Source organism: Hippopotamus amphibius, chromosome 2 (assembly GCF_030028045.1).
Source record: "Hippopotamus amphibius kiboko isolate mHipAmp2 chromosome 2, mHipAmp2.hap2, whole genome shotgun sequence".
Classification (NCBI taxonomy): Eukaryota; Metazoa; Chordata; class Mammalia; order Artiodactyla; family Hippopotamidae; genus Hippopotamus; species Hippopotamus amphibius.
The window spans coordinates 221,986,764-222,008,835 of record NC_080187.1 but is presented as its reverse complement, the minus strand read 5'-3'; the positions used below and the strand labels follow the sequence as shown (position 1 = coordinate 222,008,835).

The window sequence follows — 22,072 nt, the reverse complement described above, 5'->3', positions numbered from 1 at the left end:
CAAGGAAATCCCTTGAGACTCCTCCGAGTGTAGGAGGCTTCCACATATCCAAGATGTATTGCCACCTTTGGTTTTCTATCCTGCTCCCTAGTGGCAGGTCCCACATGTTCTGAGGCCATGGGTGGAGTCTTTCCTTAAGCCTTTCTGCTTTGAATTTTGTGTTTCAGGCCAAGCCTTTGCATGGACTCACCACAGCCAGAAGGTTTCGCAGTGAGTGGCTCTTTTGGTTGCTACTGATAGGCCCCAGAGAATTTTGAACTATGGGCTGGCCGCCCTCACAGCAGCCAGTACAAGGTAGTCTTTTGGCAACCTCCTGCCTACCAAGGAGGAATGTCTGCTGCTGCCCCAAATTTATGGGCTCACATCTGGTGCACTCACATGCCTTCATTACAGCTGTATTCTAGTCAGAGAGCACATCGAGGCAGTGTTTTCTTCCTTGGCCCCAGGCGGAACATCTCTAGAGACCTCTGTGCACCTAGCGCCAGAGTATGATCACCAACTGAGGGAATGGTCCCTTGTGGTGTGTGCTTTATGGCTTCCCAAAACCTGTCAGTAGGGAAGGCTCATGCCCCCTGCCTAGAGATGGTGAGAGGCAGGCAGGAGCCCATCCTCAGGTGCTTGGAGGCAGGATGCTGCTGGTTATTTCAAGGGCTGGAAGCCATGCCGTGGTCTTCAATGGGGTTGTGCCAGGACTCTGTGAGGGATCATGGTGCTTTGTTGGAGCCACTTGATCCGAATGGGGTCTCTGATGGGGTCTGCATGCATACACAGGACCATAGCTTCTCCTGGGTTGGTCGTCCTCTCCGGAAGCCACTGGTTTGTCAGAGAGCCCCCTCCAGAGGAGAAAAGGCTTCTGGGTGTCCATTCCCCCGTGAAGGCTTTGCAGAGCCTTTGGGCATCCCGTTATCATGTCCATCGTGAGGCCCTGTTGACCTGAAGCGGAGGGGTGGTCCCGGGATGTGGGCTGAGGAGGGTGTAGCTGCTTGGCTGTTGTTTGGTGGCCTTGCACTGGCCACAGATGGGAATGCTGCCACAGAAGAAATTAGCCCTGTTTGGGAATCTCTGTGGTCCCCAAGGAGGAATGCATGACGTGGCTCCCCATCCACCAGATCGGAATGCGGGCCTTGAAATTCAACTCGATTGACCTGAAGTGTAGTAAGACTGACCATGGAGGCAGCATTTCATTACGTGTTGCCCTGGGGAGCAACCCCGCAGATCTCTGTGCATGTCGAGGCAGAGCACGAGGATATACTGAGCTTATGGTCAGTTGTGGGGTGTGCTTGAGTGACTTCCAAGATGTGTTGGTTGGGCGGATGTGGAGCCAGGCCTGGAGGTGGTGAGAGGCAACAAGGACCCTTCATCAGGGACTTGGCAGCTAGATGCTCTTGGCTCTTGTGAGAGCTGAAGGGTAGGTCCCTTGCTGGAATGGGGTTTCCCAGGTCTCTGTGAGGGATCATGGGCCCTCAGATAGGCCAGTTTTCTCAGACAGGCCCTTTCATGGGTTCTGCATACAGATACAGGCTCGTGACATCTCTTGGGCTGGCCTTCCTCTACGGGAGCCACTGCCTACCAACAGAGCTCCCTGCAGCTGCTGTGAATGTCCACTGCGTGGGACATAAAGGCCTCATTGTCTGGGTGTTGTGCACATGGACAAGCCGAGTGTGACATCGGCCAGCACACGCTTGCCCACACCAGGGTGGGGCCCAGAGGAATGTCTCCATTCCCCAAGACACACCCCCAGTGTTTTCCGCGCCAAGCAGACCTGGTGCCAGGCCTTGTGCTGCCTGGAGGCTCCATGAGGCTAGTCCTTCCCTGGGGAGACATATACGTACTGGTTCTTTCATCTGCCCCTGACACAGTATTAAGGTACATAAGATGGCATTGATCCACCTGTCCACTCATGCCTTCATCTTTGTAAGTATGGATGGATGGAGGGAGTGAGCCAAGGACGAGGGTCGAGAGGGAGGGAGCTAGAGCATTCTGGAGGAAGGGAGGCAGGAAGGAAGCTATGTAGGGAGCTGTTTGTATGCGTTTCAGCTATGTGTTCCTTTCTCTGCGTGGAGCTACATTTGGGCCCTATGTTCCTGGATATATTGCTGCAGGTATTTCTTGTAGCATCATTTGATGCATGAGCGTGTGGCACACACGTCCCCCAATGCATCTAGCATGGAGTTGGAGTTCTCACAGCTGTCCTTCTCACCTCTTGGCAGCCATCGTCCCCAGAGATATGAAGATCTGTGTTTGGCCTATGTTCCCTAGGGCAATCACCATGAGCCTTGGCCCAGCACGTGGATTGGACACAATGGCACATCCCTTCAGGCATCCTTCTTTCCAGGAAGCATCTGAGGGAAGCCTTCACATGTAGCAGGGCGCAGGTGAGTGAGGAAGGCCTCATTTGGGTCGATGATGAGAACTCATATGGTCCTGAAGAGAGCTGATGACCAAAAAATCATGCTCAATAGGATTATTCTGAGGCCTCACAGATGGATGCAAGGGCAGGATGGCCTGCATTTTGGTCCATTGCAGAGCCCTGGGTGTGGGTGTGGGTGTGGTTGTGGGTGTGGGTGTGGATATGGGTGTGGAGCAGCCTCTCCCTCAAGGAAATCCCTTGAGACTCCTCCGAGTGTAGGAGGCTTCCACATATCCAAGATGTGTTGCCACCTTTGGTTTTCTATCCTGTTCCATAGTGCCAGGGCCCACATGTTCTGAGGCCATGGGTGGAGTCTATCCTTAAGCCTTTCTGCTTTGAATTTTGTGTTTCAAGGCAAGCCTTGGAATGGACTCACCACAGCCAGAATGTTTCGCAGTGAGTGGCTCTTTTGGTTGCTACCGATAGGCCCCAGAGAATTTTGAACTATGGGCTGGCCGCCCTCGCAGCAACCAGTACAGGGTAGTCTTTTGGCAACCTCCTGCCTACCAAGGAGGAATGTCTGCTGCTGCCCCAAATTTATGGGCTCACATCTGGTGCACTCACATGCCTTCATTAGAGCTGTATTCTAGTCAGAGAGCACATCGAGGCAGTGTTTTCTTCCTTGGCCCCAGGGGGAACCTCTCTAGAGACCTCTGTGCACCTAGCGCCAGAGTATGATCACCAACTGAGGGAATGGTCCCTTGTGGTGTGTGCTTTATGGTTTACCAAAACCTGTCAGTAGGGAAGGCTCATGCCCCCTGCCTAGAGATGGTGAGAGGCAGGCAGGAGCCCATCCTCAGGTGCTTGGAGGCAGGATGCTGCTGGTTATTTCAAGGGCTGGAAGCCATGCCCTGGTCTTCAATGGGGATGTGCCAGGACTCTGTGAGGGATCATGGTGCTTTTTTGGAGCCACTTGATCCGAATGGGGCCTCTGATGGGGTCTGCATGCATACACAGGACCATAGCTTCTCCTGGGTTGGTCGTCCTCTCCGGAAGCCACTGGTTTGTCAGAGAGCACCCTCCAGAGGAGAAAAGGCTTCTGGGTGTCCATTCCCCCGTGAAGGCTTTGCAGAGCCTTTGGGCATCCCGTTATCATGTCCATCGTGAGGCCCTGTTGACCTGAAGCGGAGGGGTGGTCCCGGGATGTGGGCTGAGGAGGGTGTAGCTGCATGGCTGTTGTTTGGTGGCCTTGCACTGGCCACAGAAGGGAATGCTGCCACAGAAGAAATTGGCCCTGTTTGGGAATCTCTGTGGTCCCCAAGGAGGAATGCTTGACGTGGCTCCCCATCCACCCGATCGGAATGCGGGCCTTGAAATTCAACTCGATTGACCTGAAGTGTAGTAAGACTGACCATGGAGGCACCATTTCATTACGTGTTGCCCTGGGGAGCAACCACGCAGATCTCTGTGCATGTCGAGGCAGAGCACGAGGATGTACTGAGCTTATGGTCAGTTGTGGGGTGTGCTTGAGTGACTTCCAAGATGTGTTGGTTCGGCGGATGTGGAGCCAGGCCTGGAGGTGGTGAGAGGCAACAAGGACCCTTCATCAGGGACTTGGCAGCTAGATGCTCTTGGCTCTTGTGAGAGCTGAAGGGCAGGTCCCTTGCTGGAATGGGGTTTCCCACATCTCTGTGAGGGATCATGGGCCCTCAGATAGGCCAGTTGTCTCGGACAGGCCCTTTCATGAGTTCTAAATACAGATACAGGCCTGTGGCATCTCTTGGGGTGGCCTTCCTCTACGGGAGCCACTGCCTACCAAGAGAGCTCCCTCCAGCTCCTGTGAATGTCCACTGTGTGGGACATAAAGGCCTCATTGTCTGGGTGTTGTGCACATGGACAAGCCGAGTGTGACATCGGCCAGCACACGCTTGCCCACACCAGGGTGGGGCCCAGAGGAATGTCTCCATTCCCCCCAGAAACACCCCCAGTGTTTTCCTCACCAAGCAGACCTGGTGCCACGCATTGCGCTGCCTGGAGGATCCATGAGGCTAGTCCTTCCCTGGGGAGACATATACGTACTGGTTATTTCATCTGCCCCTGACATAGTATTAAGGTACATAAGATGGCATTGATCCACCTGGCCACTCATGCCTTCATTTTTGTAAGTATGGATGGATGGAGGGAGTGAGCCAAGGACGAGGGTCGAAAGGGAGGGAGCTAGAGCATTATGGTGGAAGGGAGGCAGGAAGGAAGCTATGTAGGGAGCTGTTTGTATGCGTTTCAGCTATGTGTTCCTTTCTCTGCGTGGAGCTACATTTGGGCCCTATGTTCCTGGATATATTGCTGCAGATATTTCTTGTAGCATCATTTGATGCATGAGCGTGTGGCACACACGTCCCCCAATGCATCTAGCATGGATTTGGAGTTCTCATAGCTGTCCTTCTCACCTCTTGGCAGCCATCGTCCCCAGAGAAATGAAGATCTGTGTTTGGCCTATGTTCCCTAGGGCAATCACCATGAGCCTTGGCCCAGCACGTGGATTCGACAGAATGGCACATCCCTTCAGGCATCCTTCTTTCCAGGAAGCATCTGAGGTAAGCCTTCACATGTGGCGGGGCGCAGATGAGTGAGGAGGGCCTCATTTGGGTCGATGATGAGAACTCATATGGTCCAGAAGAGAGCTGATGACCAAAATATCATGCTCAATAGGATTACGCTGAGGCCTAACAGAGGGATCCAGGGGCAGGATGGCCTGCATTTTTGGTCCATTGCCGAACCCTAGGTGTGGGTGTGGGTGTGGTTGTGTGTGTGGGTCTGGGTGTTGGAGCCGCCTCTCCCTCGAGGAAATCCCTTGAGACTCCTCTGACTGTAGGAGGCTTCCACATATCCAAGATGTGTTGCCACCTTTGGTTTTCTATCCTGTTCCATAGTGCCAGGGCCCACATGTTCTGAGGCCATGGGTGGAGTCTTTCCTTAAGCCTTTCTGCTTTGAATTTTGTGTTTCAAGGCAAGCCTTGGAATGGCCTCACCACAGCCAGAATGTTTCGCAGTGAGTGGCTCTTTTGGTTGCTACCGATAGGCCCCAGAGAATTTTGAACTATGGGCTGGCCGCCCTCGCAGCAGCCAGTACAGGGTAGTCTTTTGGCAACCTCCTGCCTACCAAGGAGGAATGTCTGCTGCTGCCCCAAATTTATGGGCTCACATCTGGTGCACTCACATGCCTTCATTAGAGCTGTAATCTAGTCAGAGAGCACATCGAGGCAGTGTTTTCTTCCTTGGCCCCAGGCGGAACATCTCTAGAGACCTCTGTGCACCTAGCGTCAGAGTATGATCACCAACTGAGGGAATGGTTCCTTGTGGTGTGTGCTTTATGGTTTCCCAAAACCTGTCAGTAGGGAAGGCTCATGTGCCCTGCCTAGAGATGGTGAGACGCAGGCAGGAGCCCATCCTCAGGTGCTTGGAGGCAGGATGCTGCTGGTTATTTCAAGGGCTGGAAGACATGACCTGGTCTTTAATGGGGTTGTACCAGGACTCTCTGAGGGATCATGGTGCTTTGTTGGAGCCGAGTGATCCGAATGGGGCCTCTGATGGGGTCTGCATGCATACACAAGACCATAGCTTCTCTTGGGTTGGTCGTCCTCTCCGGAAGCCACTGGTTTGTCAGAGAGCCCCCTCCAGAGAAGAAAAGGCTTCTGGGTGTCCATTCCCCCATGAAGGCTTTGCAGAGCCCTTGGGCATCCCGTTATCATGTCCATCGTGAGGCCCTGTTGACCTGAAGGGGAGGGGTGGTCCCGGGATGTGGGCTGAGGTGGGTGTAGCTGCATGGCTGCTGTTTGGTGGCCTTGCACGGGCCACAGAAGGGAATGCTGCCACAGAAGAAATTGGCCCTGTTTGGGAATCTCTGTGGTCCCAAAGGAGGAATGATTGACGTGGCTCCCCATCCACCAGATCGGAATGTGGGCCTTGAAATTCAACTCGATTGACCTGAATTGTGGTAAGACTGACCATGGAGGCACCATTTCATTACGTGTTGCCCTGGGGAGCAACCACACAGATCTCTGTGCATGTGGACGCAGAGCACGAGGATGGACTGAGCTTATGGTCAGTTGTGGGGTGTGCTTGAGTGACTTCCAAGAAGTGTTGGTTGGGAGGATGTGGGGCCAGGCCTGGAGGTGGTGAGAGGCAACAAGGACCCTTCATCAGGGACTTGGCAGCTAGATGCTCTTGGCTCTTGTGAGAGCTGAAGGGCAGGTCCCTTGCTGGAATGGGGTTTCCCACATCTCTGTGAGGGATCATGGGCCCTCAGATAGGCCAGTTGTCACGGACAGGCCCTTTCATGAGTTCTACATACAGATACAGGCCTGTGGCATCTCTTGGGATGGCCTTCCTCTACGGGAGCCACTGCCTACAAAGAGCGCTACCTCCAGCTCCTGTGAATGTCCACTGTGTGGGACATAAAGGCCTCATTGTCTGGGTGTTGTGCACAGAGACAAGCCGAGTGTGACATCGGCCAGCACACGCTTGCCCACACCAGGGTCGGGCCCAGAGGAATGTCTCCATTCCCCCCAGAAACACCCCCAGTGTTCTCCGCGCCAAGCAGACCTGGTGCCAGGCCTTGTGCTGCCTGGAGGATCCATGAGGCTAGTCCTTCCCTGGGGAGACATATACGTACTGGTTATTTCATCTGCCCCTGACACAGTATTAAGGTACATAAGATGGCATTGATCCACCTGTCCACTCATGCCTTCATCTTTGTAAGTATGGATGGATGGAGGGAGTCAGCCAAGGACGAGGGTCGAAAGGGAGGGAGCTAGAGCATTCTGGAGGAAGGGAGGCAGGAAGGAAGCTATGTAGGGAGCTGTTTGTATGCGTTTCAGCTATGTGTTCCTTTCTCTGCGTGGAGCTACATTTGGGCCCTATGTTCCTGGTTATATTGCTGCAGATATTTCTTGTAGCATCATTCGATGCATGAGCGTGTGGCACACACGTCCCCCAATGCATCTAGCATGGAGTTGGAGTTCTCACAGCTGTCCTTCTCACCTCTTGGCAGCCATCGTCCCCAGAGAAATGAAGATCTGTGTTTGGCCTATGTTCCCTAGGGCAATCACCATGAGCCTTGGCCCAGCACGTGGATTCGACAGAATGGCACATCCCTTCAGGCATCCTTCTTTCCAGGAAGCATCTGAGGTAAGCCTTCACATGTGGCAGGGCGCAGGTGAGTGAGGAGGGTCTCAGTTGGGTCGAAGATGAGAACTCATATGGTCCTGAAGAGAGCTGATGACCAAAAAATCATGCTCAATAGGATTACGCTGAGGCCTAACAGAGGGATCCAGGGGCAGGATGGCCTGCATTTTTGGTCCATTGCCGAGCCCTACGTGTGGGTGTGGGTGTGGGTGTGTGTGTGGGTCTGGGTGTTGGAGCCGCCTCTCCCTCGAGGAAATCCCTTGAGACTCCTCCGAGTGTAGGAGGCTTCCACATATGCAAAATGTGTTGCCACCTTTGGTTTTCTATCCTGTTCCATAGTGCCAGGGCCCACATGTTCTGAGGCCATGGGTGGAGTCTATCCTTAAGCCTTTCTGCTTTGAATTTTGTGTTTCAAGGCAAGCCTTGGAATGGACTCACCACAGCCAGAATGTTTCGCAGTGAGTGGCTCTTTTGGTTGCTACCGATAGGCCCCAGAGAATTTTGAACTATGGGCTGGCCGCCCTCGCAGCAACCAGTACAGGGTAGTCTTTTGGCAACCTCCTGCCTACCAAGGAGGAATGTCTGCTGCTGCCCCAAATTTATGGGCTCACATCTGGTGCACTCACATGCCTTCATTAGAGCTGTATTCTAGTCAGAGAGCACATCGAGGCAGTGTTTTCTTCCTTGGCCCCAGGGGGAACCTCTCTAGAGACCTCTGTGCACCTAGCGCCAGAGTATGATCACCAACTGAGGGAATGGTCCCTTGTGGTGTGTGCTTTATGGTTTACCAAAACCTGTCAGTAGGGAAGGCTCATGCCCCCTGCCTAGAGATGGTGAGAGGCAGGCAGGAGCCCATCCTCAGGTGCTTGGAGGCAGGATGCTGCTGGTTATTTCAAGGGCTGGAAGCCATGCCCTGGTCTTCAATGGGGATGTGCCAGGACTCTGTGAGGGATCATGGTGCTTTTTTGGAGCCACTTGATCCGAATGGGGCCTCTGATGGGGTCTGCATGCATACACAGGACCATAGCTTCTCCTGGGTTGATCGTCCTCTCCGGAAGCCACTGGTTTGTCAGAGAGCCCCCTCCAGAGGAGAAAAGGCTTCTGGGTGTCCACTCCCCCGTGAAGGCTTTGCAGAGCCTTTGGGCATCCCGTTATCATGTCCATCGTGAGGCCCCGTTGACCTGAAGCGGAGGGGTGGTCCCGGGATGTGGGCTGAGGAGGGTGTAGCTGCATGGCTGTTGTTTGGTGGCCTTGCACTGGCCACAGAAGGGAATGCTGCCACAGAAGAAATTGGCCCTGTTTGGGAATCTCTGTGGTCCCCAAGGAGGAATGCTTGACGTGGCTCCCCATCCACCCGATCGGAATGCGGGCCTTGAAATTCAACTCGATTGACCTGAAGTGTAGTAAGACTGACCATGGAGGCACCATTTCATTACGTGTTGCCCTGGGGAGCAACCACGCAGATCTCTGTGCATGTCGAGGCAGAGCACGAGGATGTACTGAGCTTATGGTCAGTTGTGGGGTGTGCTTGAGTGACTTCCAAGATGTGTTGGTTCGGCGGATGTGGAGCCAGGCCTGGAGGTGGTGAGAGGCAACAAGGACCCTTCATCAGGGACTTGGCAGCTAGATGCTCTTGGCTCTTGTGAGAGCTGAAGGGCAGGTCCCTTGCTGGAATGGGGTTTCCCACATCTCTGTGAGGGATCATGGGCCCTCAGATAGGCCAGTTGTCTCGGACAGGCCCTTTCATGAGTTCTAAATACAGATACAGGCCTGTGGCATCTCTTGGGGTGGCCTTCCTCTACGGGAGCCACTGCCTACCAAGAGAGCTCCCTCCAGCTCCTGTGAATGTCCACTGTGTGGGACATAAAGGCCTCATTGTCTGGGTGTTGTGCACATGGACAAGCCGAGTGTGACATCGGCCAGCACACGCTTGCCCACACCAGGGTGGGGCCCAGAGGAATGTCTCCATTCCCCCCAGAAACACCCCCAGTGTTTTCCTCACCAAGCAGACCTGGTGCCACGCATTGCGCTGCCTGGAGGATCCATGAGGCTAGTCCTTCCCTGGGGAGACATATAGGTACTGGTTATTTCATCTGCCCCTGACATAGTATTAAGGTACATAAGATGGCATTGATCCACCTGGCCACTCATGCCTTCATTTTTGTAAGTATGGATGGATGGAGGGAGTGAGCCAAGGACGAGGGTCGAAAGGGAGGGAGCTAGAGCATTATGGTGGAAGGGAGGCAGGAAGGAAGCTATGTAGGGAGCTGTTTGTATGCGTTTCAGCTATGTGTTCCTTTCTCTGCGTGGAGCTACATTTGGGCCCTATGTTCCTGGATATATTGCTGCAGATATTTCTTGTAGCATCATTTGATGCATGAGCGTGTGGCACACACGTCCCCCAATGCATCTAGCATGGATTTGGAGTTCTCATAGCTGTCCTTCTCACCTCTTGGCAGCCATCGTCCCCAGAGAAATGAAGATCTGTGTTTGGCCTATGTTCCCTAGGGCAATCACCATGAGCCTTGGCCCAGCACGTGGATTCGACAGAATGGCACATCCCTTCAGGCATCCTTCTTTCCAGGAAGCATCTGAGGTAAGCCTTCACATGTGGCGGGGCGCAGATGAGTGAGGAGGGCCTCATTTGGGTCGATGATGAGAACTCATATGGTCCAGAAGAGAGCTGATGACCAAAATATCATGCTCAATAGGATTATTCTGAGGCCTAACAGAGGGATCCAGGGGCAGGATGGCCTGCATTTTTGGTCCATTGCCGAACCCTAGGTGTGGGTGTGGGTGTGGTTGTGTGTGTGGGTCTGGGTGTTGGAGCCGCCTCTCCCTCAAGGAAATCCCTTGAGACTCCTCTGACTGTGGGAGGCTTCCACATATCCAAGATGTGTTGCCACCTTTGGTTTTCTATCCTGTTCCATAGTGCCAGGGCCCACATGTTCTGAGGCCATGGGTGGAGTCTTTCCTTAAGCCTTTCTGCTTTGAATTTTGTGTTTCAAGGCAAGCCTTGGAATGGCCTCACCACAGCCAGAATGTTTCGCAGTGAGTGGCTCTTTTGGTTGCTACCGATAGGCCCCAGAGAATTTTGAACTATGGGCTGGCCGCCCTCACAGCAGCCAGTACAGGGTAGTCTTTTGGCAACCTCCTGCCTACCAAGGAGGAATGTCTGCTGCTGCCCCAAATTTATGGGCTCACATCTGGTGCACTCACATGCCTTCATTAGAGCTGTAATCTAGTCAGAGAGCACATCGAGGCAGTGTTTTCTTCCTTGGCCCCAGGCGGAACATCTCTAGAGACCTCTGTGCACCTAGCATCAGAGTATGATCACCAACTGAGGGAATGGTTCCTTGTGGTGTGTGCTTTATGGTTTCCCAAAACCTGTCAGTAGGGAAGGCTCATGTGCCCTGCCTAGAGATGGTGAGACGCAGGCAGGAGCCCATCCTCAGGTGCTTGGAGGCAGGATGCTGCTGGTTATTTCAAGGGCTGGAAGACATGACCTGGTCTTTAATGGGGTTGTACCAGGACTCTCTGAGGGATCATGGTGCTTTGTTGGAGCCGAGTGATCCGAATGGGGCCTCTGATGGGGTCTGCATGCATACACAAGACCATAGCTTCTCTTGGGTTGGTCGTCCTCTCCGGAAGCCACTGGTTTGTCAGAGAGCCCCCTCCAGAGAAGAAAAGGCTTCTGGGTGTCCATTCCCCCATGAAGGCTTTGCAGAGCCCTTGGGCATCCCGTTATCATGTCCATCGTGAGGCCCTGTTGACCTGAAGGGGAGGGGTGGTCCCGGGATGTGGGCTGAGGTGGGTGTAGCTGCATGGCTGCTGTTTGGTGGCCTTGCACGGGCCACAGAAGGGAATGCTGCCACAGAAGAAATTGGCCCTGTTTGGGAATCTCTGTGGTCCCAAAGGAGGAATGATTGACGTGGCTCCCCATCCACCAGATCGGAATGCGGGCCTTGAAATTCAACTCGATTGACCTGAATTGTGGTAAGACTGACCATGGAGGCACCATTTCATTACGTGTTGCCCTGGGGAGCAACCACACAGATCTCTGTGCATGTGGACGCAGAGCACGAGGATGGACTGAGCTTATGGTCAGTTGTGGGGTGTGCTTGAGTGACTTCCAAGAAGTGTTGGTTGGGAGGATGTGGGGCCAGGCCTGGAGGTGGTGAGAGGCAACAAGGACCCTTCATCAGGGACTTGGCAGCTAGATGCTCTTGGCTCTTGTGAGAGCTGAAGGGCAGGTCCCTTGCTGGAATGGGGTTTACCACATCTCTGTGAGGGATTATGGGCCCTCAGATAGGCCAGTTGTCACGGACAGGCCCTTTCATGAGTTCTACATACAGATACAGGCCTGTGGCATCTCTTGGGATGGCCTTCCTCTACGGGAGCCACTGCCTACAAAGAGCGCTACCTCCAGCTCCTGTGAATGTCCACTGTGTGGGACATAAAGGCCTCATTGTCTGGGTGTTGTGCACAGAGACAAGCCGAGTGTGACATCGGCCAGCACACGCTTGCCCACACCAGGGTCGGGCCCAGAGGAATGTCTCCATTCCCCCCAGAAACACCCCCAGTGTTCTCCGCGCCAAGCAGACCTGGTGCCAGGCCTTGTGCTGCCTGGAGGATCCATGAGGCTAGTCCTTCCCTGGGGAGACATATACGTACTGGTTATTTCATCTGCCCCTGACACAGTATTAAGGTACATAAGATGGCATTGATCCACCTGTCCACTCATGCCTTCATCTTTGTAAGTATGGATGGATGGAGGGAGTCAGCCAAGGACGAGGGTCGAAAGGGAGGGAGCTAGAGCATTCTGGAGGAAGGGAGGCAGGAAGGAAGCTATGTAGGGAGCTGTTTGTATGCGTTTCAGCTATGTGTTCCTTTCTCTGCGTGGAGCTACATTTGGGGCCTATGTTCCTGGTTATATTGCTGCAGATATTTCTTGTAGCATCATTCGATGCATGAGCGTGTGGCACACACGTCCCCCAATGCATCTAGCATGGAGTTGGAGTTCTCACAGCTGTCCTTCTCACCTCTTGGCAGCCATCGTCCCCAGAGAAATGAAGATCTGTGTTTGGCCTATGTTCCCTAGGGCAATCACCATGAGCCTTGGCCCAGCACGTGGATTTGACAGAATGGCACATCCCTTCAGGCATCCTTCTTTCCAGGAAGCATCTGAGGTAAGCCTTCACATGTGGCAGGGCGCAGGTGAGTGAGGAGGGTCTCAGTTGGGTCGAAGATGAGAACTCATATGGTCCTGAAGAGAGCTGATGACCAAAAAATCATGCTCAATAGGATTACGCTGAGGCCTAACAGAGGGATCCAGGGGCAGGATGGCCTGCATTTTTGGTCCATTGCCGAGCCCTACGTGTGGGTGTGGGTGTGGGTGTGTGTGTGGGTCTGGGTGTTGGAGCCGCCTCTCCCTCGAGGAAATCCCTTGAGACTCCTCCGAGTGTAGGAGGCTTCCACATATGCAAAATGTGTTGCCACCTTTGGTTTTCTATCCTGTTCCATAGTGCCAGGGCCCACATGTTCTGAGGCCATGGGTGGAGTCTATCCTTAAGCCTTTCTGCTTTGAATTTTGTGTTTCAAGGCAAGCCTTGGAATGGACTCACCACAGCCAGAATGTTTCGCAGTGAGTGGCTCTTTTGGTTGCTACCGATAGGCCCCAGAGAATTTTGAACTATGGGCTGGCCGCCCTCGCAGCAACCAGTACAGGGTAGTCTTTTGGCAACCTCCTGCCTACCAAGGAGGAATGTCTGCTGCTGCCCCAAATTTATGGGCTCACATCTGGTGCACTCACATGCCTTCATTAGAGCTGTATTCTAGTCAGAGAGCACATCGAGGCAGTGTTTTCTTCCTTGGCCCCAGGGGGAACCTCTCTAGAGACCTCTGTGCACCTAGCGCCAGAGTATGATCACCAACTGAGGGAATGGTCCCTTGTGGTGTGTGCTTTATGGTTTACCAAAACCTGTCAGTAGGGAAGGCTCATGCCCCCTGCCTAGAGATGGTGAGAGGCAGGCAGGAGCCCATCCTCAGGTGCTTGGAGGCAGGATGCTGCTGGTTATTTCAAGGGCTGGAAGCCATGCCCTGGTCTTCAATGGGGTTGTGCCAGGACTCTGTGAGGGATCATGGTGCTTTGTTGGAGCCACTTGATCCGAATGGGGCCTCTGATGGGGTCTGCATGCATACACAAGACCATAGCTTCTCCTGGTTTTGTCGTCCCCTCTGGAAGCCACTGGTTTGTCAGAGAGCCCCCTCCAGAGGAGAAAAGGCTTCTGGGTGTCCATTCCCCCATGAAGGCTTTGCAGAGCCCTTGGGCATCCCGTTATCATGTCCATCGTGAGGCCCTGTTGACCTGAAGAGGAGGGGTGGTCCCGGGATATGGGCTGAGGAGGGTGTAGCTGCATGGCTGTTGTTTGGTGGCCTTGCACGGGCCACAGAAGGGAATGCTGCCACAGAAGAAATTGGCCCTGTTTGGGAATCTCTGTGCTCCCCAAGGAGGAATGCTTGACGTGGCTCCCCATCCACCAGATCGGAATGCGGGCCTTGAAATTCAACTCGATTGACCTTAAGTGTAGTAAGACTGAAAATGGAGGCGCCATTTCATTACGTGTTGCCCTGGGGAGCAACCACACAGATCTCTGTGCATGTGGACGCAGAGCACGAGGATGGACTGAGCTTATGGTCAGTTGTGGGGTGTGCTTGAGTGACTTCCAAGAAGTGTTGGTTGGGAGGATGTGGGGCCAGGCCTGGAGGTGGTGAGAGGCAACAAGGACCCTTCATCAGGGACTTGGCAGCTAGATGCTCTTGGCTCTTGTGAGAGCTGAAGGGCAGGTCCCTTGCTGGAATGGGGTTTTCCAGGTCTCCGTGAGGGATCATGGGCCTTCAGATAGGCCAGTTGTCTCGGACAGGCCCTTTCATGAGTTCTACATACAGATACAGGCCTCTGGCATCTCTTGGGATGGCCTTCCTCTACGGGAGCCTCTGCCTACCAAGAGAGCTCCCTCCAGCTCCTGTGAATGTCCACTTCGTGGGACATAAAGGATTCATTGTCTGGGTGTTGTGCACATGGACAAGCCGAGTGTGACATCGGCCAGAACACGCTTGCCCACACCAGGTTGGGACCCAGAGGAATGTCTCCATTCCCCCCAGAAACACCCCCAATGTTATCCGCATCAAGCAGACCTGGTGCCAGGCTTTGTGCTGCCTGGAGGATCCATGAGGCTAGTCCTTCCCTGGGGAGACATATACGTACTGGTTATTTCATCTGCCCCTGACACAGTATTAAGGTACATAAGATGGCATTGATCCACCTGTCCACTCATGCCTTCATCTTTGTAAGTATGGATGGATGGAGGGAGTGAGCCAAGGACGAGGGTCGAAAGGGAGGGAGCTAGAGCATTCTGGAGGAAGGGAGGCAGGAAGGAAGCTATGTAGGGAGCTGTTTGTATGCGTTTCAGCTATGTGTTCCTTTCTCTGCGTGGAGCTACATTTGGGCCCTATGTTCCTGGATATATTGCTGCAGGCATTTCTTGTAGCATCATTCGATGCATGAGCGTGTGACACACACGTCCCCCAATGCATCTAGCATGGAGTTGGAGTTCTCACAGCTGTCCTTCTCACCTCTTGGCAGCCATCGTCCCCAGAGAAATGAAGATCTGTGTTTGGCCTATGTTCCCTAGGGCAATCACCATGAGTCTTGGCCCAGCACGTGGATTCGACAGAACGGCACATCCCTTCAGGCATCCTTCTTTCCAGGAAGCATCTGAGGTAAGCCTTAACATGTGGCAGGGCGCAGGTGGGTGAGGAGGGCCTCAGTTGGGTCGATGATGAGAACTCATATGGTCCTGAAGAGAGCTGATGACCAAAAAATCATGCTCAATAGGATTATGCTGTGGCCTAACAGAGGGATCCAGGGGCAGGATGGCCTGCATTTTTGGTCCATTGCAGAGCCCTGGGTGTGGGTGTGGGTGTGGGTGTGTGTGTGGGTCTGGGTGTTGGAGCAGCCTCTCCCTCGAGGAAATCACTTGAGACTCCTCCCAGTGTAGGAGGCTTCCACATATCCAAGATGTGTTGCCACCTTTGGTTTTCTATCCTGTTCCATAGTGCCAGGGCCCACATGTTCTGAAGCCATGGGTGGAGTCTTTCCTTAAGCCTTTCTGCTTTGAATTTTGTGTTTCAGGCCAAGCCTTGGCATGGACTCACCACAGCCAGAAGGTTTCGCAGTGAGTGGCTCTTTTGGTTGCTACCGATAGGCCCCAGAGAATTTTGAACTATGGGCTGTCCGCCCTCACAGCAGGCAGTACAGGGTAGTCTTTTGGCAACCTCCTGCCTACCAAGGAGGAATGTCTGCTGCTGCCCCAAATTTATAGTCTTACATCTGGTGCACTCACATGCCTTCATTAGAGCTGTATTCTAGTCAGAGAGCACATCGAGGCAGTGTTTTCTTCCTTGGCCCCAGGTGGAACATGTCTAGAGACCTCTGTGCACTTAGCGCCAGAGTATGATCAACAACTGAGGGAATGGTCCCTTGTGGTGTGTGCTTTATGGCTTCCCAAAACCTGTCAGTAGGGAAGGCTCATGCCCCCTGCCTAGAGATGGTGAGAGGCAGGCAGGAGCCCATCCTCAGGTGCTTGGAGGAAGGATGCTGCTGGTTATTTCAAGGACGGGAAGCCATGCCGTGGTCTTCAATGGGGTTGTGCCAGGACTCTGTGAGGGATCATGGTGCTTTGTTGGAGCCACTTGATCCGAATGGGGCCTCTGATGGGGTCTGCATGCATACACAGGACCATAGCTTCTCCTGGGTTGGTCGTCCTCTCCGGAAGCCACTGGTTTGTCAGAGAGCCCCCTCCAGAGGAGAAAAGGCTTCTGGGTGTCCATTCCCCCATGAAGGCTTTGCAGAGCCCTTGGGCATCCCGTTATCATGTCCATCGTGAGGCCCTGTTGACCTGAAGCGGAGGGGTGGTCCCGGGATGTGGGCTGAGGAGGGTGTAGCTGCATGGCTGTTGTTTGGTGGCCTTGCACGGGCCACAGGAGGGAATGCTGCCACAGAAGAAATTGGCCCTGTTTGGGAATCTCTGTGCTCCCCAAGGAGGAATGCTTGACGTGGCTCCCCATCCACCAGATCGGAATGCGGGTCTTGAAATTCAACTCGATTGACCTGAATTGTGGTAAGACTGACCATGGAAGCACCATTTCATTACGTGTTGCCCTGGGGAGCAAGCACGCAGATCTCTGTGCATGTCGAGGCAGAGCAAGAGGATGGACTGAGCTTATGGTCAGTTGTGGGGTGTGCTTGAGTGACTTCCAAGAAGTGTTGTTTGGGAGGATGTGGGGCCAGGCCTGGAGGTGGTGAGACGCAACAAGGACCCTTCATCAGGGACTTGGCAGCTAGATGCTCTTGGCTCTTGTGAGAGCTGAAGGGCAGGTCCCTTGCTGGAATGGTGTTTCCCAGGTCTCTGTGAGGGATCATGGGCCGTCAGATAGGCCAGATTTCTCAGACAGGCTCTTTCATGCGTTCTGCATACAGATACAGGCCTGTGGCATCTCTTGGGGTGGCCTTCCTCTACGGGAGCCACTGCCTACCAAGAGAGCTCCCTCCAGCTCCTGTGAATGTCCACTGTGTGGGACATAAAGGCCTCATTGACTGGGTGTTGTGCACATGGACAAGCCGAGTGAGACATCGGCCAGCACACGCTTGCCCACACCATGGTGGGGCCCAGAGGAATGTCTCCATTCCCCCAGAAACACCCCTAGTGTTTTCCGCGCCAAGCAGACCTGGTGCCAGGCCTTGTGCTGCCTGGAGGATCCATTAGGCTAGTCCTTCCCTGGGGAGACACATAGGTACTGGTTATTTCATCTGCCCCTGACAAAGTATTAAGGTACATAAGATGGCATTGATCCACCTGTCCACTCATGCCTTCATCTTTGTAAGTATGGATGGATGGAGGGAGTGAGCCAAGGACGAGGGTCGAAAGGGAGGGAGCTAGAGCATTCTGGAGGAAGGGAGGCAGGAAGGAAGCTATGTAGGGAGCTGCTTATATGCGTTTCAGCTATGTGTTCCTGTCTCTGCGTGGAGGTACATTTGGGCCCTATGTTCCTGGATATATTGCTGCAAGTATTTCTTGTAGCATCATTCGATGCATGAGCCTGTGGCACACACGTCCCCCAATGCATGTAGCATGGAGTTGGAGTTCTCACAGCTGTCCTTCTCACCTCTTGGCAGCCATCGTCCCCAGAGAAATGAAGATCTGTGTTTGGCCTATGTTCCCTAGGGCAATCACCATGAGCCTTGGCCCAGCACGTGGATTCGACAGAATGGCACATCCCTTCAGGCATCCTTCTTTCCAGGAAGCATCTGAGGTAAGCCTTCACATGTGGCAGGGCGCAGGTGAGTGAGGAGGGCCTCAGTTGGGTCGATGGTGAGAACTCATATGGTCCTGAAGAGAGCTGATGACCAAAAAATCATGCTCAATTGGATTATGCTGAGGCCTAACATAGGGACCAGGGGCAGGATGGCCTGCATTTTTGGTCCATTGCAGAGCCCTGGGTGTGGGTGTGGGTGTTGGTTTGGGTCTCGGTGTTGGAGCAGCCTCTCCCTCGGGGAAAACCCTTGAGACTCCTCCGAGTGTAGGAGGCTTCCACATATCCAAGATGTGTTGCCACCTTTGGTTTTCTATCCTGCTCCCTAGTGCCAGGGCCCACATGTTCTGAGGCCATGGGTGGAGTCTTTCCTTAAGCCTTTCTGCTTTGAATTTTGTGTTTCAAGGCAAGCCTTGGAATGGACTCACCACAGCCAGAATGTTTCGCAGTGAGTGGCTCTTTTAGTTGCTACCGATAGGCCCCAGAGAATTTGAAACTATGGGCTAGCCGCCCTCCCAGCAGCTAGTACAGGGTAGTCTTTTGGCAACCTCCTGCCTACCAAGGAGGAATGTCTGCTGCTGCCCCAAATTTATGAGCTCACATCTGGTGCACTCACATGCCTTCATTAGAGCTGTATTCTAGTCAGAGAGCACATCGAGGCAGTGTTTTCTTCCTTGGCCCCAGGCGGAACATCTCTAGAGACCTCTGTGTACCTAGCGCCAGAGTATGATCACCAACTGAGGGAATGGTGCCTTGTGGTGTGTGCTTTATGCTTTCCCAAAACCTGTCAGTAGGGAAGGCTCATGCCCCCTGCTAGAGATGGTGAGAGGCAGGCAGGAGCCCATCCTCAGGTGCTTGGAGGCAGGATGCTGCTGGTTATTTCAAGGGCTGGAAGACATGCCCTGGTCTTCAATGGGGTTGTGCCAGGACTCTGTGAGGGATCATGGTGCTTTGTTGGAGCCACTTGATCCGAATGGGGCCTCTGATGGGATCTGCATGCATACACAGGACCATAGCTTCTCCTGCGTTGGTCTTCCTCTCCGGAAGCCACTGGTTTGTCAGAGAGCCCCCTCCAGAGGAGAAAAGGCTTCTGGGTGTCCTTTCCCCCATGAAGGCTTTGCAGAGCCCTTGGGCATCCCGTTATCATATCGATCGTGAGGCCCTGTTGACCTGAAGGGGAGGGGTGGTCCCGGGATGTGGGCTGAGGAGGGTGTAGCTGCATGGCTGTTGTTTGGTGCCCTTGCACGGGCCACAGTAGGGAATGCTGCCACAGAAGAAATTGGCCCTGTTTGGGAATCTCTGTGCTCCCCAAGGAGGAATGCTTGACGTGGCTCCCCATCCACCAGATCGGAATGTGGGTCTTGAAATTCATCTCGATTGACCTGAATTGTGGTAAGACTGACCATGGAGGCACCATTTCATTACGTGTTGCCCTGGGGAGCAACCACGCAGATCTCTGTGCATGTCGAGGCAGAGCACGAGGATGGACTGAGCTTATGGTCAGTTGTGGGGTGTGCTTGAGTGACTTCCAAGAAGTGTTGGTTGGGAGGATGTGGGTCAAGGCCTGGAGGTGGTGAGAGGCAACAAGGACCCTTCATCAGGGACTTGGCAGCTAGATGCTCTTGGCTCTTGTGAGAGCTGAAGGGCAGGTTTCTTGCTGGAATGGGGTTTCCCAGGTCTCTGTGAGGGATCATGGGCCGTCAGATAGGCCAGTTGTCTCGGACAGGCCCTTTCATGAGTTCTACATACAGATACAGGCCTGTGGCATCTCTTGGGATGGCCTTCCTATAAGGGAGCCTCTGCCTACCAAGAGAGCTCCCTCCAGCTCCTTTGAATGTCCAATGCGTGGGACATAAAGGCCTCATTGTCTGGGTGTTGTGCACATGGACAAGCCGAGTGTGACATCGGCCAGCACACGCTTGCCCACACAAGGGTGGGGCCCAGAGGAATGTCTCCATTCCCCCAGACACACCCCCAGTGTTTTCCTCGCCAAGCAGACCTGGTGCCAGGCCTTGTGCTGCTTGGAGGATCCATGAGGCTAGTCCTTCCCTGGGGAGACATATACGTACTGGTTATTTCATCTGCCCCTGACACAGTATTAAGGTACATAAGATGGCATTGATCCACCTGTCCACTCATGCCTTCATCTTTGTAAGTATGGATGGATGGAGGGAGTGAGCCAAGGACGAGGGTCGAAAGGGAGGGAGCTAGAGCATTATAGAGGAAGGGAGGCAGGAAGGAAGCTATGTAGGGAGCTGTTTGTATGCGTTTCAGTTATGTGTTCCTGTCTCTGCATGGAGCTACATTTGGGCCCTATGTTCCTGGATATATTGCTGCAGGTATTTCTTGTAGCATCATTCGATGCATGAGCGTGTGGCACACACGTCCCCCAATGCATCTAGCATGGAGTTGGAGTTCTCACAGCTGTCCTTCTCACCTCTTGGCAGCCACCGTCCCCAGAGAAATGAAGATATGTGTTTGGTCTATGTTCCCTAGGGCAATCACCATGAGCCTTGGCCCAGCACGTGGATTCGACAGAATGGCACATCCCTTCAGGCATCCTTCTTTCCAGGAAGCATCTGAGGTAAGCCTTCACATGTGGCAGGGCGCAGGTGAGTGAGGAGGGCCTCAGTTGGGTCGATGATGAGAACTCATATGGTCCTGAAGAGAGCTGATGACCAAAAAATCATGCTCAATACGATTATGCTGACGCCTAACAGAGGGATCCAGGGGCAGGATGGCCTGGATTTTTGGTCCATTGCAGAGCCCTGGGTGTGGGTGTGGGTGTGGGTGTGGGTGTTGGAGCAGCCTCTCCCTCGAGGAAATCCCTTGAGACTCCTCCCAGTGTAGATGGCTTCCACATATCCAAGATGTGTTGCCACCTTTGGTTTTCTATCCTGCTCCCTAGTGCCAGGGCCCACATGTTCTGAGGCCATGGGTGGAGTCTTTCCTTAAGCCTTTCTGCTTTGAATTTTGTGTTTCAGGGCAAACCTTGGCATGGACTCACCACAGCCAGAATGTTTCGCAGTGAGTGGCTCTTTTAGTTGCTACCGATAGGCCCCAGAGAATTTTAAACTATGGGCTAGCCGCCCTCACAGCAGCCAGTACAGGGTAGTCTTTTGGTAACCTCCTGCCTACCAAGGAGGAATATCTCCTGCTGCCCCAAATTAATGGGCTCACATCTGGTGCACTCACATGCCTTCATTAGAGCTGTATTCTAGTCAAAGAGCACATCGAGGCAGTGTTTTCTTCCTTGGCCCCAAGCAGAACATCTCTAGAGACCTCTGTGCACTTAGCGCCAGAGTATGATCACCAACTGAGGGAATGGCCCCTTGTGGTGTGTGCTTTATGGCTTCCCAAAACCTGTCAGTAGGGAAGGCTCATGCCCCCTGCCTAGAGATGGTGAGACGCAGGCAGGAGCCCATCCTCAGGTGCTTGGAGGCAGGATGCTGCTGGTTATTTCAAGGGCTGGAAGCCATGCCCTGGTCTTCAATGGGGTTGTGCCAGGACTCTCTGAGGTATCATGGTGCTTTGTTGGAGCCACTTGATCCGAATGGGGCCTCTGATGGGGTCTGCATGCATACACAGGACCATAGCTTCTCCTGGGTTGGTCGTCCTCTCCGGAAGCCACTGGTTTGTCAGAGAGCCCCCTCCAGAGGAGAAAAGGCTTCTGGGTGTCCATTCCCCCGTGAAGGCTTTGCAGAGCCCTTGGGCATCCCGTTATCATGTCCATCGTGAGGCCCTGTTGACCTGAAGGGGAGGGGTGGTCCGGGGATGTGGGCTGAGGAGGGTGTAGCTGCATGGCTGTTGTTTGGTGGCCTTGCACGGGCCACAGTAGGGAATGCTGCCACAGAAGAAATTGGCCCTGTTTGGGAATCTCTGTGCTCCCCAAGGAGGAATGCTTGACGTGGCTCCCCTTCCACCAGATCGGAATGTGGGTCTTGAAATTCATCTCGATTGACCTGAATTGTGGTAAGACTGACCATGGAGGCACCATTTCATTACGTGTTGCCCTGGGGAGCAACCACGCAGATCTCTGTGCATGTGGAGGCAGAGCACGAGGATGGACTTAGCTTATGGTCAGTTGTGGGTTCTGCTTGAGTGATTTCCAAGAAGTGTTGGTTGGGAGGATGTGGGGCCAGGCCTGGAGGTGGTGAGAGGCAA

General features: G+C 53.7%; 8 non-coding genes across 8 annotated transcripts; all 8 read left to right on the top strand.

Moving 5' to 3' along the window:
• Positions 1-2,397: 2,397 nt before the first annotated feature.
• Positions 2,398-2,478, top strand: LOC130847042 (small nucleolar RNA SNORD115). Its single transcript, XR_009051837.1, has one exon. It is a non-coding gene; the product is annotated as a small nucleolar RNA SNORD115 (small nucleolar RNA).
• A 2,516-nt stretch (positions 2,479-4,994) lies between these two features.
• Positions 4,995-5,075, top strand: LOC130846939 (small nucleolar RNA SNORD115). The gene has a single exon (XR_009051734.1). It is a non-coding gene; the product is annotated as a small nucleolar RNA SNORD115 (small nucleolar RNA).
• Positions 5,076-7,587: 2,512 nt separating this feature from the next.
• Positions 7,588-7,668, top strand: LOC130846949 (small nucleolar RNA SNORD115). Its single transcript, XR_009051744.1, has one exon. It is a non-coding gene; the product is annotated as a small nucleolar RNA SNORD115 (small nucleolar RNA).
• Positions 7,669-10,180: 2,512 nt separating this feature from the next.
• On the top strand, positions 10,181-10,261 carry LOC130847075 (small nucleolar RNA SNORD115). Its single transcript, XR_009051869.1, has one exon. It is a non-coding gene; the product is annotated as a small nucleolar RNA SNORD115 (small nucleolar RNA).
• A 2,512-nt stretch (positions 10,262-12,773) lies between these two features.
• On the top strand, positions 12,774-12,854 carry LOC130846948 (small nucleolar RNA SNORD115). The gene has a single exon (XR_009051743.1). It is a non-coding gene; the product is annotated as a small nucleolar RNA SNORD115 (small nucleolar RNA).
• A 2,512-nt stretch (positions 12,855-15,366) lies between these two features.
• LOC130846946 (small nucleolar RNA SNORD115) lies at positions 15,367-15,447 on the top strand. Its single transcript, XR_009051741.1, has one exon. It is a non-coding gene; the product is annotated as a small nucleolar RNA SNORD115 (small nucleolar RNA).
• Positions 15,448-17,958: 2,511 nt separating this feature from the next.
• Positions 17,959-18,039, top strand: LOC130847040 (small nucleolar RNA SNORD115). Its single transcript, XR_009051835.1, has one exon. It is a non-coding gene; the product is annotated as a small nucleolar RNA SNORD115 (small nucleolar RNA).
• Positions 18,040-20,542: 2,503 nt separating this feature from the next.
• On the top strand, positions 20,543-20,623 carry LOC130847057 (small nucleolar RNA SNORD115). Its single transcript, XR_009051852.1, has one exon. It is a non-coding gene; the product is annotated as a small nucleolar RNA SNORD115 (small nucleolar RNA).
• Positions 20,624-22,072: the final 1,449 nt, after the last annotated feature.